General features: G+C 32.2%; 1 protein-coding gene across 1 annotated transcript in view; it reads right to left on the bottom strand.

Annotated features, from left to right (window-relative positions):
* LOC108742280 (broad-complex core protein) overlaps positions 1 to 13,220 on the bottom strand; it is a 78,189-nt gene extending 64,969 nt beyond the window's left edge. Inside the window, exon 1 of the mRNA XM_018477460.2 lies at positions 13,059 to 13,220. The gene's annotated coding sequence lies outside the window, so the exon portion shown is untranslated. The remainder of the gene's footprint in view (positions 1 to 13,058) is intronic.
* Between the last annotated feature and the right edge of the window lie 1,039 nt (positions 13,221 to 14,259).

The raw sequence follows: 14,259 nt of genomic DNA on the forward strand, positions 1-14,259 counted from the left end.
TATATTATCAAGTAAAAACGAGATTTTCAGCTAATTTTTCATTTTTTCCTCGATAACCATTTAGTGAATTTGAATAACCTTACGCTAAAGTGATTCTCCAGAGTTCAAGTTACTTATTATAAAAGTTTGAAATTTCTGGTAGCTTTTTTTCTGTTAATAAAAATAAATTTAATCTGTTCGGTTAACGAATCTCCATAAAATGACGTGTAAAATTACAATTTTTTAAAATTTCAATAACTTTTTAACGGTTTAGTGAATCGATTTGTAATTTTTACAGGAGTTTTCGAATTGAATGAGGAACGTTCTTCCAAATTTTTATTTGTCTCTTAGTATTTTGACATACCTCCCAAACATCCTTAACACAGAATAGAGACACTTCAATGCGCGCCAGCAGTACTTATTGTTGCTTCAACTTTTGTTTTCTTCTTGTACCTACGTACCCTTACTATTTATAAATTTTTTATTTTTTTTGGAAATTGTTTATAAATAAATAAAATGAAAAGTTGCATTGACAACAATACTAGTACGAAAAAATTATCACAGTCGTTATTATCAGCTGATATAGATACATGATTGATTTATTATATTAAGAGTTTCTGATGAAAACGATTTTGAATAAAGTCAGTTTTTAATTACGCGTTTCTATTGTTTTTATTAACAAAGCGCTATACACCTAAATCGTCTAATGTTTCCGTAGAATAAGGAATAAATATAAAATCTTTCGTCTTTTAACTGTACGTATAAAGCCGGAAAAGGCACTTCCTTTGCATTTTTGGATGATATATTACAATGCAATTTAACTGTGAAACGGTTTGCTGTTCACCGGATGTAAGAGGTATGATCGCTACTTGTACATTTCAACGATTTTTATAATTAACAAATTCTACGTTATTGTGGTTCTTCGCGCATTTGTACAATTTTTAATAGATCCCTACAGACATTCGTATATTTAGTACTAAATTATGAATATTACTGAAAACGTTGAGAAAAAATATCTACTTAAAATCTTATGGGTTAATAATGACCTAAAAATATGTCATGGTAATTTTCTTCCTGGTTTGTAGGCCGTGTCTGAAGGCTGATATGTTTCCTGACGTTTCGCCTGCGGCTGGCTGCAGTCAACAGAGAACTACGTGATAGAAAATTACTTCGGCTTCTACACTTCTGAAGATGTCAGCCGCAGCCATTGACGAAACGTCAGGTAACAAAGCATCCTTTAGACCACGGCCTACAAAACCAAAAGAAACTTGTCATTATTACACAACACCGGCCATTAAAGCCTACATTTCTAATCCTATATTTCTAATTCATTTATTGGAAATAACATATGCGGATAAACACGTTTTAGGTCGAAAGCTATATATAATTTTCTGAGATAATTAACTGTAACATACAGACATATAGAAAGTCTCATGATAAGGACTTCTTTTTCACATTTTTGATACGGTACTAGAACTCGGAGATAAATGTCTAGATGTAGGAATCTTCGATGGACTGAGGGGAAAACGAGTCAAGGATGGGAGCGACCTCGCAGAAAATCATACGAGTGTTTTCAGTTAGGGACGAACAGATTGAAAATTAAAAATGGGGTAAATAATAATTATATATATGAGCTGAATGTTTTTAGGTATGCCAGAACGGTGGAGATACGGGGGTTGGAGTTGAAGAGTCAAATAAAAACGAATAAACGGTTTGTGATGATGATGATGATTGGACCGTATGTTGAGGGGTAGTTAAGAGTAGAGGGACGTCGGGTGAGTCTATTTCCATGGAATAAAAGTGTACACTGCATTTTTCTAAGGATTACATTCCTGTATACAAGAAGAACGAGATATGACCACAACAAAATCGCTTCGTTCGTATTGACTTTTTTCTGTTAAAGTTATATCATGTGAGGTAATGTTTACCTGAATAGTACTTGCTTTGATTGCTTAGAATCGTAAGGTTACGGAAGTTAAAGATGAATATTGTTGGGTCATGTCCTTCTATTTGTTTACAGGAACGTGCGTCTAAGACTAAAATAATTCCCAGTCTCCCTTTTTTGACTATCGGAATGAAGTCATTCGACGCCCCTTAATCTTAATCGCTCGATGTGCCAACCTATCATTTATACACTCTAATCCCTTTCTTCCAATCTTCCGTTCCTACCTATAAACACCTTTTGAGTGCTCTTCAAGTTTATATCAACCCCCTTCCATCCCTAACACCTTCTCCTATTGACGGTCGATTCATATACATAAATACCATTTACCTCATATTGAATTTTTTACTCCTTGCACCTCTAACTAAAAATACTTGTACGACGTTCTACAAGGCCAACTCCTCCCCCCATATCCTTACCCACCCCTCCTGCCAACTTAACGAGAATCCCTACAGTTAGATGGAAATAAAAGTATCCAATTTCCTAAAAACACTAAACACTGTTTAAAACATCCAGTACATTCGAAATTCTACTGATGCTTCAGCTTGATGAGAGGAAAATTTAAGTAAGCCCAACATGCTATTGTCAGCTGTCATTGAAAGTATTGTTTAGATAAAAGAATAATTATTACATATTACATTAAGTAGTTACACCTCATTTCATCCATAACATACGTAACCTAGAATTTCACTTTTTTTAACCCCTCCCTCTTGTCATGCTAAGTCACACTCAGAGAACCTCCTAACAAATATTGAGTCACAAAACCTAATCCACCCCTTCCTATAAACGATTTCTTGTGATTAAAAATAGCAATGAGCATGACTTTATATGATAATGAAAAATGTTAAGAAATGCTAAGTTAACAATAACATGAAAATAAAACTCATAAACGGCAAGCATCACATTTACTTGCCCACCCCCTTACCTTTATTTGCGAACGTATTCTATGAACAACCGCTTATTACTTATTTTAATTTTTAAAATAGTATTTTTCATATACTAAATAGACGAAATCCTATGACATTGTTAGTTACTAATAGTGGTTAATGTCCCGGGTTCGATTCCCAGCGGGGGTGTGACAACAGCATCATCATCATAAGGTCGTCAGTCCTAAGACTGGTTGGACACGTACCTCCACTCTTTCCTATCATGAGCTAAAGTTCGCATTTCCCTAAAACTAGAACAGCCCACATCCTTAACTATTTGCGAACATTAATCTAATCTAGATCTACCTCTACCCCTCCTAACTCCTGTTTCTGCCTCTAATATGTCTCTGACTAGACCTTCATGCCTGAGAAAATGTCCTACCAACCTATCTCGCCTATTTTTTATTGACTTCCATAGAGTCCTCTGTTCTCCTATTCTTTCCAATACCTCTTCATTTCTAACCTTTTCTACCCACGATATCCTCATCATCCGCCTATAACACCACATTTCGAACGCTTCTAACCTTTTCTTTTCCGCCGCGCTCACTGTCCATGTTTCGCACCCGTACAATGCCATGCTCCAAACATACACATTTAACAACCTCTTTCGAATTTCTAAATTAACCGTTCGCGAGCATAGAAGTGACTTCTTTTTATTAAAGGCGACACGACCCTGCGTTATCCTCTGCTTTATATCCCTACTATTCCTTCCGTCCTGACTTATCTGACTTCCTAGGTATCTAAAATCAGTCACTTCTCCTAATTTTTCGTCTCCTATCTTTATATTCGCTTTTTCCCTACTTTTTCTTCCCTTCCATACCAGTATTTTAGTTTTAGTTTTATTTATTTTCATATAGTACTGATCTGTCAGTACAGTTTCCATTTTATTTAAAGCTATCTCTAAGTCCTCTTTGCTAGATGCTAATAGTGCTATATCATCTGCAACAGCAACAAAAATATTTTCCTCATTAATTTGAGGAAGTTTGTAGTGGATAAAAAATCTAAAAATTATTTCAAATTAATATTGCATATTAGTTGTGTTCAAGAGGTGATGATAAGTGCCTGCTTAATTTTCAATTCACTATAGTAAACGGCGTTACAAGCATTTGTGTATGTTACGAGTACATGCACTTTCCCTTGCTATTCTTGACAAAGTCGACAGAGTTGCGTGAGCTGACAATATCTGATTAAATGTATTTATGCCTTAATTTATGTATATATGTACGTCCCGTATTATGCATTTGCAGACGCGAAACTTTCTCCATTTTATATTGCACTCAAGGAAATAATTACCTAATTAAAAGTTTGTCTTTTATTCTCTCTTTTAAACATTCACAATCATCGACGAATAATACCTATTCAGGTCGATTTCTTTACTACATTTCTTTTTTGTTACAAAATTTAATTCAGGACTAGACATTAATATCAGCATCCTAGAAGAAGGAGTTACAGTGGGCACTAAATAAAATGGAAGGCAGAACACTATGGCATAAAAATTAATACAACTAAAACGTAAATATTGGTATATATGAGGTATAGAAGTAGTGTTATAAGTAATATAAAAATAAAAGATAAAAGATGACAAATTAGAAGATATAGCTGATTTTCGATATTTGGGGGGTCGTATAACGCAGGATAGAAGAAGCATTGGAAATATTAAACAAGCAACAGTGCAGGGTCGAGTCGTTTTTAACAAAAGAAATCACTTTTCAAAAATGATTATTAAAGGTGCCTGATTGAAGCACCGCTATGTGTTCAAGTATTGGAAAGAGCGGGAGAACAGAGGGGGGGGGGTATGAATGTTAGTAAGAAATAGGAGCAATAAGTTGGCTGGTACCTTCCTACAGACATGAACGGGTAGTTAGAAGTAGAAGCAGGTGTTACGAGAGGTAGAAGTAAACCTAGATTAGATTACAGTTCGCAAATAGTTGAAAATGTAGGTTGCTCAAACTTTCGAAAAATGCGAGGTCGAATTAGTCTTTGGACTGAAAACCTTGATGATGACAAATTCAAAAAAATTTTTGGCTAAACTAAAGCCTCAATTTTTTATTAAATCCTACGCGTTGTCTTGAAACGCAATGTGTTTTATATTTACTTGACATCTCTTAAGGATTAAGTTAATCGAGGAGTAAACCGCTGGGCATTAATGGTGTGCACCCTGTTGGAATTCCAAGAATTCAAGCGATTTATTTTTACATTGAGTGACTAAGGGGATTTATTCAAAAAAGTCAGGATTTACTAGGAATTATGAAGATTTATTGAGATTCTCGTGGAATTTCAAATGATTTATTTCTATTTGATGGGGAATTACCATCAGCTCCGCATAAATTTCTAATGGTGATCTATGGTCATTAAAAGCATTTACAAGTGCGTAAAGTTGATGCTTCTTGTAGGACACGTATTTTCAATAGAAATTAAAAAATTAAAAAATGGCCTTCGACAAGCTTCAGAACAAAGCTTTATCTATCTTACTACAAAATTTCAAACCTCTGTTCCAAAAATTAAACTCATGATATCTAGAACCGATAAGCATGTTTTTACTCTACGGCGCGTGCACTACTGAATCCCCTTAATGTACAGTTGGTACGTGTCGAAGCTGTTTCTATAAAAAATATAACTGGGTAGAAAAGGATTCGGTGTTATTTTTCAACGTATCAGCAGCTTTTGAGTACTACTGGCTCGTGCCGAGGCGATTTTTATAAAAGATGTAACCGAGTGGACTAATTTCAAAATTCAAAACAAGAAAAAATCACTAAATTTTTTAAACTCTTGCCTAAAGCTGATTATAACGATTAATTTTTTAATTGGAATTTATCAATACATTGATTTTATTTTGATACATGTTGGTTTTGTTTTGGAACCTTAGAACGTATCCCCTATGATTCCATACTAATTACTATTCTATAACCGCGGTTTCTGTATTCGCGGCATATTTATGAAACGTATAGGTACCCTGCGAATAAAGTACTTTTACTGTATTTTCTTTCTCGAAACAACACATAATAAATTGCAAAATTTGAAACAAAAGCTTTCTAACGCTCTCCATTTAATTTTTTATTATTGTCGTTGACATCTCAGAGTAAAATTGCAGTATGTGTCTAACAATTTATGTGTTTGTTATTGCATTGCTGCATTTTTAACATTATTGGTGTAACATCACTGGTACTAGTCTTTCTCTTTCGACGTATGGACGTACTACTGTACAATTTTACCTACTAGCAGTTGTTTACAACAAAAATTCTTTTGACAGACCACGAAATTGGTTATGAGTGCGGGATATTCTCGCGTTTTTTAGAACTTTTGTTGATTTTCGAGTGTCGCGGAGTTATTAAGTGTTCATTCATTCAATTGCAATAGATAAACAGTTAGAATTTACCTGTAATTGGTGGCGTCTTTTATTTAATATTTCACTTACTGCATACACCGGTAATACATACGTAATGAGACACGTCGAAAAGTATGCATGTGTAGCGTGGTTCGAAATAAAACTTATAGAGTGATAACAACATGATGCTGGTTTGAGAAATATTATAAGTAGGTGTTAATTTAATTAATTTATGAGAATATCAATGCCTAGATGTGCTTACGGATTATTTTTTATTTGTTACAGAACAATGGGTTTATGTATCAAATTGGAAGTTTCCTTCGGTAATAGATTACAGGTAGGATAAGGTTCATTGTTTATTATTTATTATCAGTTATTGTAATGGCTCTCGATTATTAGTAAGGAATTGGACAATTAATGTTACCATTCGCCATTACTTTTAATTTTGTATATATCTATCTGCATACATGTAAAATCATTGTTCCTTTGAGAAGGGTTTTTGTGACTAGAAATTCTTTTTTAAAAATAATTACGCAAATATCAACGAAATCAAGTATTTAAAAAGAAGAAAAAAAGACAGCCATTTATGATGCAATTTGTGAAGCTGAATCTGGCTTCAGAGTTGTCTCAACACGTCAAAATTTTTAGATATCCGAATCTCAAAACAAAAAAATTAAATTTTTGACCTTTTTGAGAGGATTACTAGAAACTACCTATTTCCCAGGGACCTTTCGCTGTTAAATAAGAATCTGGTCTCATAATTGTTCAAATACGTTAAACATCAAAGTCTAAATGTTACCAATTTGTTTTTCTTTAGATATTTAGGTTGTTATCATCATAGGGTCGTCAGTCCTAAGACTTCCTACCCTGAACTATTTTTCGCATTTTCGTAAAACTGGAACATCCCATATTTTTAACTATTTGCGAACAGTAATCTTATCTAGGTCTACCTCTATCCCTCCTCGCGTTTCTGCCTGTAATATGTCTCTGACTAAACCTTCATGCCTCAGAAGGTGTTCTACACCAACCTATCTCGCCTATTTCTTATTGACTTCCATAGAGTCCTCTGTTCACCTATTCTTTCTAATACCTCTTCATTTACAACCTTCTCTATCCATATCACATTTCGAACGCTTCTAACAGTTTCTTTATTTAGGTTGTGTTGAAATTATGATAGTTAAAGCAATTTTGTAGTCAGATTCGAGTTTGTCTTCGAAAAATGATAAAAACTGTAATTATGTTGTGTGTTTTTCGAATTCCCTGCCATGGTTAGCTGAAGGAAATATTAGAAAAGAAAGTAACCATTTTCGATTTATTGTTCGAAAGCGGTTCCAAATGTGGGCCAAGAAAAGCCCGAACTAGGTACAGCAAGTCAAATATTAATATCATTCGAACTTTTAAGTTAAGATAGGTATATCAAAATGTTAACGTGCTGGGTCAATTCTAATTCAGTAATAAAAGATAAGTTGAAGATAACTATACTCTCTTAGTAAATCTTTGTCACGTAGTACCTATTGCTCATAAATGGGCCAAAAGTGGAATTTTGTGGAATTTGTGGTCAGGATATATCAAAATGCAGACGTGCTGAGGCTATAAATTAATGGTTATGCAGCACATATACTACTTTATAAGTTTCCGCGCCCATGGATGTGCAATGCTCGACGGTAACGACTTCTTGGCGAAAGGCATTTATATCTTCGCCCTTTAGTTACTTTAAAAATGTTTGCATTATTTTCGAGAAAAGTCATTCAAAATTATGAGTGACAGAATAAATGCAGAAAATGTAACTATGACAGAAGAACTTGTTCGATTAACTAAAAGTTATATCCAATTTTGAGAATCAGGTAGGTACAATTAAACGGTGGAGATTGGAGAAATTTTATTTTTGCGAAAGCGTTTGACGGGAACTATAAGATTCTGAGGGACCAATTTCGGTTGTTCAAGTATAAATTTTGGCGATTTAAAATGTCAACCGTCAACATATACTGCTTGTGCCTTTTCCACCGGGGGCTCCCTAAATAGGTGACCTCGCGAACTTACAATGATATCGCAAAAACCCATACACTTGGAGATAAGGATCTTCATCTCGAATGTGCTTACATTTAGTATTTTTGTATCGTCGCATTTATAAGAACTTAAATGTTAATATTTTGCAAAATTAACGGAAAAGAGATAAAAACAAGAGTGGTTGTGTGACTCTGACTTCGCATCAACCGTCACTGTTTTGGATTGACAATGGGTAAATTCTGAAATTTTCCCATTACTTTTACTTTTTACCAGACTCATATACTTTTGCAAAACAAAAATGAGATGTCCAAGAAAGATATAATAAGACATACAAACTTGTCAGTTACGTCTATACGCACACAAACGCAATATTACACAAATATCATGTAAATGTATGCGTTTATGTTTACGATATACGTATCTGTCAAAATACAACGTTTACCGTTTGTCATATATGTACATTTATATATACAGGTACGTATAATATAGGTGCCTTTGTTCACATTATTGTTTATCTGTGTAAACTTGACCCAGAATTAATTTAAAAGGTTACTCTACTCTCGTGTCTGCTGAATTTAAAGAGCCAAAATCACTATAGACACGTTTAGGTAATAGAGGAACAACCTGTTCAATTTAGAAAGTGTGCTTGAAATTTTGGTTGGTACATGTCATTAAAATATATGCAACTAAATATACGCCTGATGACAGATATTTAGAACCGCACGCCTTTGTCCATTTGTTTTCTCCTCTAATAAACTATATTTTTGGCATCTTAATTAACAATTCGTAATTTAACGCATCTTTTACAGTTTTTCTATATTTTTTAACCAAAAAGTGACATTTTCAACCCTTTCCTCCACGGTTAATAACCGAGTGATGGGCAAAACTACATGCGTACTTACGGTAAAACATTATTATATGGGGTGATCCAAGAAAGCTAATATAAAAAGCTGCATGCTTTAGGACGGACTGTAGGTGAGCGCGCATGAGCAGAAGTTAGTCTTAACTTTAGCATCTGGCGCCGCTGCAAGTATTGAAATAGCTTCCGTTTATTTGCAATTTATAATATTTGATTGGATGTTTAACAATTATACAACGCTGGTAATTTAAAGGGTGGAAATTTACGGTAGGGTGAATTAAATGTTTAGTCTTGGGGAAACAAGCACCCAACTCCTTCGGTTTCAACAACTTTTAAATATTACCACTTGTTGCTAAGATCAAACTTATAAGCGAACGTTAGTCACAGAAAAGAATAACTTTTTCTAGATAATGCCAACTGTATTTACATTAAAAATAGACAACCTTGGAATTAATATTTTATGAAATTACCTAAAAAAGGAACACTCCTACACTAAACTGTTGTAGTTCGTTCAATAATAATGTCCACTAAATTAATAGCAAAAAAAATAGTTTTCAAAACTTACAGAGTATTCTACACTAGCAGATGGATGTTCAAATAGGATGATGATATATAGCAGTTTTCTTATCGTTCAATACCTTTTTCTGTAAATTTGAATAGCAAAATTTTATGGCGTACTTGTAGCGAAAAACTCAATGTCAGCCGATAAAAAGTTATATACTGGTACATTTTATTTTTAAAAATAGTTTGGTGTCTACATTTAAACAAGAAGATGATCCAAGGTTATCGAATGAACACTGTTGGCTTAGAAAATGCAGTTTACACATTTACCTACATAGACGTATGTAAAAAAAGACACTTCGTTTATTTACAGCATAACAATTTTGTCTCTTATTTTTATTTTTCTTTTACAAGTCGGGAACGTTGTTGTTGTTGTTCTTATGTTGGATACACATTATAAGGTTTTTTAAAGTTGCTTTAACCGTATTAGTTGTGTATTTAAATAGTGGTTAAACAGTAACACTGACGTAAACTGAGGAAGAATCTTACTAATCGTAAGTAATAAATCCGCCATTTCTGAATTCAAAATGGCGGACGATAATAATACTATGTGTTTAATGCTCTAGTATGACGATATCAAAGGCTTAAAGTTTATTGAACCTACATTGAATAGAATGGTATAAGTTAGGTTAGGTTAATGAACAGGTTGGTGTAAATTAGGTTAGGTTAACAAGTTTAATTTAGTTTTATTGAAGTCCTGCTTCTTTTGGAGCGTTGAGAGTAAAATTGTAGTTGGCAACGGATGTTGCGCGCGCAGTTCTAATGAAAATTTAACAGTATGAAGTTAGCATTGATCAAACTCATAAAGAGACAACTCCTTCGGTGGGGCGCCTAATATATTTCGTCTATTGGCTATATATTCTAATTTTGCATTTATGATTTGGCTAGGTAAGTTCTTAGAAAAATGCATTCCGATTGTTAGGTTCATTTCTATGTTTGACAATCCTAAAAACTATGGGTGGTCAGACCACAAATAATTGCTATATTGTCACAAAACAAGTTTGATGTAATCTTTGACCTACCATAATGATTAACGAATTACGATTTTTTTCTGATACTTTCGGTTATGAAATTTTAAACAAATATTTCCGAATACATATCTGTATAGGTCTCCTGCAGATTAAATCGAAATTTATTAACCAATAAATCTGTTTACGTCAACACCTCATTTTAATTTATTCTTTCCTCTTTAGTTTCTTTAATTTGCGTCTGCCGAAATTTTGTTCTTTTGTAAGTTAGACCTGAAAACTTTTATTACACTTTTAAAAAACGAATTGGCTTCTTCAATAATTCGTCTCATAAATAACATTCTTATGCCCGTGCTACTTCCCACGACATACTCTCCCTTCTCTCCCTTGCCTTTATATTTACTGAAACGAAAGAAAAAATTTGTTTTCGTTCATTATCTCTCGACGAAAATAAAAGTTAGGGTATTCTTCGAATGTAATAGTTAATATGTATCAACATACGTATAAATAAGTTCTACACGCCATTCTGTATTTATTTAATCTTTCACCTTTAGATTCCGATTAGTGAAAGTTTTTCAAAAACATTGTCTTTATTCTTCTAATCATTTTTAAATACATTTCGTTATTATTTCTATATTTCGTTAACATTACTTCATTTACCTTATCAATGAAATGTACAAATAATAATTAATATTATTCTTACTTTTTTGTGATATTATTTAATTATAACTTACATGCCTACATTCAATGGTAAAACTGTTACATATTTAAGGAAACCAATTTGGCTCCAAACATATTGCAATGATGAGCTTTGGACTATTGCGACAACTCACCGTTTAATAACATTTTTTGAAGTTCAGAAAAAGCGTAGTAATAATATATATTCAGAAAATTCGTAGAATAAACTAAAATAGATAACATCTTAAACTTTGTTAGATTTATAATAATAGACAAAATTGTGTAATTTACGTTTACTGCAGATTACTATTAATATTTCGAAATTTGGCCAGTTTTAAAGATTAAAAGAAGACGCTAACGAAATCACAATATACACGTATAGTATGTACTTTTTTATTATTTTCTAACCTAACTAAAAAAAATATACCTACCTATAAACTGTAGTTACGATTATGAGTGGCATAGTCAGTTTGACAAATTTTATTATCATCAAATTACCAAATCTCCAGTTAACCCCTACTGTTTATTAAAAGACCTAGTGTAATAAATTAAAGCATAAAATCACCGTTAGTGTCGTTATAATCAAATATAGTTCCTAAATGGATTGCAGATCATTAATTTCTTGTAAAGTCGTTGAATATTTTAATATTATACCATTTTTGTTAAACTTTTTGGATTTATTATAGTTAATTTTTAATTGCTAGTTGATAACAAGTCAAAATTGATTAAAAATTCAGTTACTTCTAATCGTTCAATGAAATCAGCCAATTGGAAAAGTCCAAATAATTGATAAAAAGCTTGTTGTGTAAGACAATCTTCAATGACTTTAACTTTGAAATATAATAAATTATTTTTAATTTATATTTTTTGCAATGATAAGGGACTTATTAATATCGGTATGGTTTTATGAGAGACTATGCGAAATATTTTTCAGGAACTTTTACTCATATTTTATCTATCGTTTCATTTCTATCATTTTTTTATAATAACGCACTACATTATATTAAATTGCTTATTTATTTAATATTTATACCTATACATCCATTCAGTGTATTATTAGGTACTAACCTATCTGTTTTATATCAACGCCTATCATGCGAAATGGTAAAAAAAAGTATACATGTGTAGTATAAAACTTGTTAATTTTAATTTAATTTTATTGAATGATTTTTGTGACGCAAAGTGACATATATCAATGTGTATAGTCACTGCTTATGATATATATAATCAAATAGAATATTTAAAAACTAATTCCGTTTTATAATCGTTTTGAAATGATAATACAGTGAAAGTATTTGTGATATGTTTTAAAGCAAAAGTTACTTATCATATCCTAAGTTACACATGAAGATATTCTAAGCCCTCGGAAGAACGGCTTTATGTTCTCAATAAAATTTTTAATTAAAAAATAGATAAAATATACCTATTACGTATTTTATTAAAATGGAAAATTCTGTGATCAGTTGTTGATTGGGTTAAAAATAAATTAAAAAAAGGAAATACATATCTAATAAAAATATTTTTAAAAATTAATTAGGTGACTTTTTTTCTTATATGTCTAAGATAAGTGTAACTATGCACATAAAGTAAATTTATAACGAAAATAGGATCTTTTTTATTGACATGACTACCGATAAAAATCACTTCAAGATTACTGACAGATAATTATAATTGGCATCAAATAAAAAATGTTTAGCTGAAAAAAGTACCTACTTATACATATAAAAGTTTTAGCCCATGATAAATAGCAAATATCCTGTGTGGACATTACAAATCGTATTAGAAGGAATTAGATAAAGAAATTCGTACTTGCCTTATTGTAGAAATCTTTTTGTCATTGGCTGACGCTTTTTATCTTTCAACAAACGGTTGCAACACTAGAACAATTGCAGGCAAAGTAAAAATTACCGCCGTCTGTGATGAAAAAAAGCAATGTTGTAAGTTAAAACTACGAATTATACACTGACATTAGAAGATTTGGTGTCACTGCAGTGCCATAAAAATAAAGATAAAAATGAAACGAGATAATGTTTGGGTATCTATTTTTTGCACATTATCTATGATAAAATAATAATAATTTTAATTAGAGAATTTATTTTTTTTATCTGCATGTCAAGTGGCCTCCCATAAAAACGTAGTAAATCAGTAGCGGCGATACGATTCCTTACAAATATATACATTTAATTAATCGAATGTTATAAATCAATACTTGTTAGCAGTAAAAGTAAAGATAATTTTTTTTCTTTGGAAAGATATTTCTAGAAACAGATCGTCTGTAAATCGTATTAAAGTGACAGATTAAAAGAAGGAAATCAAAATGAGTTCTTCTGTATTCAACTACTAAATAAAACACTAAAAACTGAAAATTCAACAAAAAATATATGTAGACTTTCCGGTTTTCAGTGTTTTACTTGTGACAGATTAAAATAAATCCTTTAATTTCGCACTTTTGGTAAATTCCGAAAACTAAGTGGCGACTTTTGGTGGAAGTAGAGGTTTCTTCATCATTTCAAAGAAACGTACTAAAATTGCCAGTCTTATATAATAAATATTTATTATAGTGTTGTCCATAGCAGTATTAATAAGGAGGAGTTAGAAATAGCTTTATATAAAATGAAAGCGGTGTTGTCAAAACAGTATTGCATGAAAATAAATAAAAGTAAAACAAAAATACTAGTTTGTAAGGGAAGAGAGAGAAACAGTAGAGCAAAAGTGAATATAAAGATAGGAGACGAAAAATTAGAAGAAGTGACTGATTTTAGGTATCTTGAAAGTCAGATAAGTCAGGACGGAATGAGTAGAAGGAATATAAAGCATAGGATAGCGCAGGGTCGAGTCGCCTTCAACAAAAAAATCAGTACTATGCCGGCAATTAATTTAGAAATTCGAAAAAGATTGTTAAAGGTGTATGTTTGGAAGGCAGCGTTGTACGGGTGCGAAATATGGACTGTGGGCGCTGCGGAAAAGAAATGTGGTGCTACCGGCGAATGCTGGGGATACCGTGGATAGGGAAG

The sequence above is a fragment of the Agrilus planipennis genome, unplaced genomic scaffold (assembly GCF_000699045.2).
Source record: "Agrilus planipennis isolate EAB-ADULT unplaced genomic scaffold, Apla_2.0 scaffold3, whole genome shotgun sequence".
Taxonomy (NCBI): domain Eukaryota; kingdom Metazoa; phylum Arthropoda; class Insecta; order Coleoptera; family Buprestidae; genus Agrilus; species Agrilus planipennis.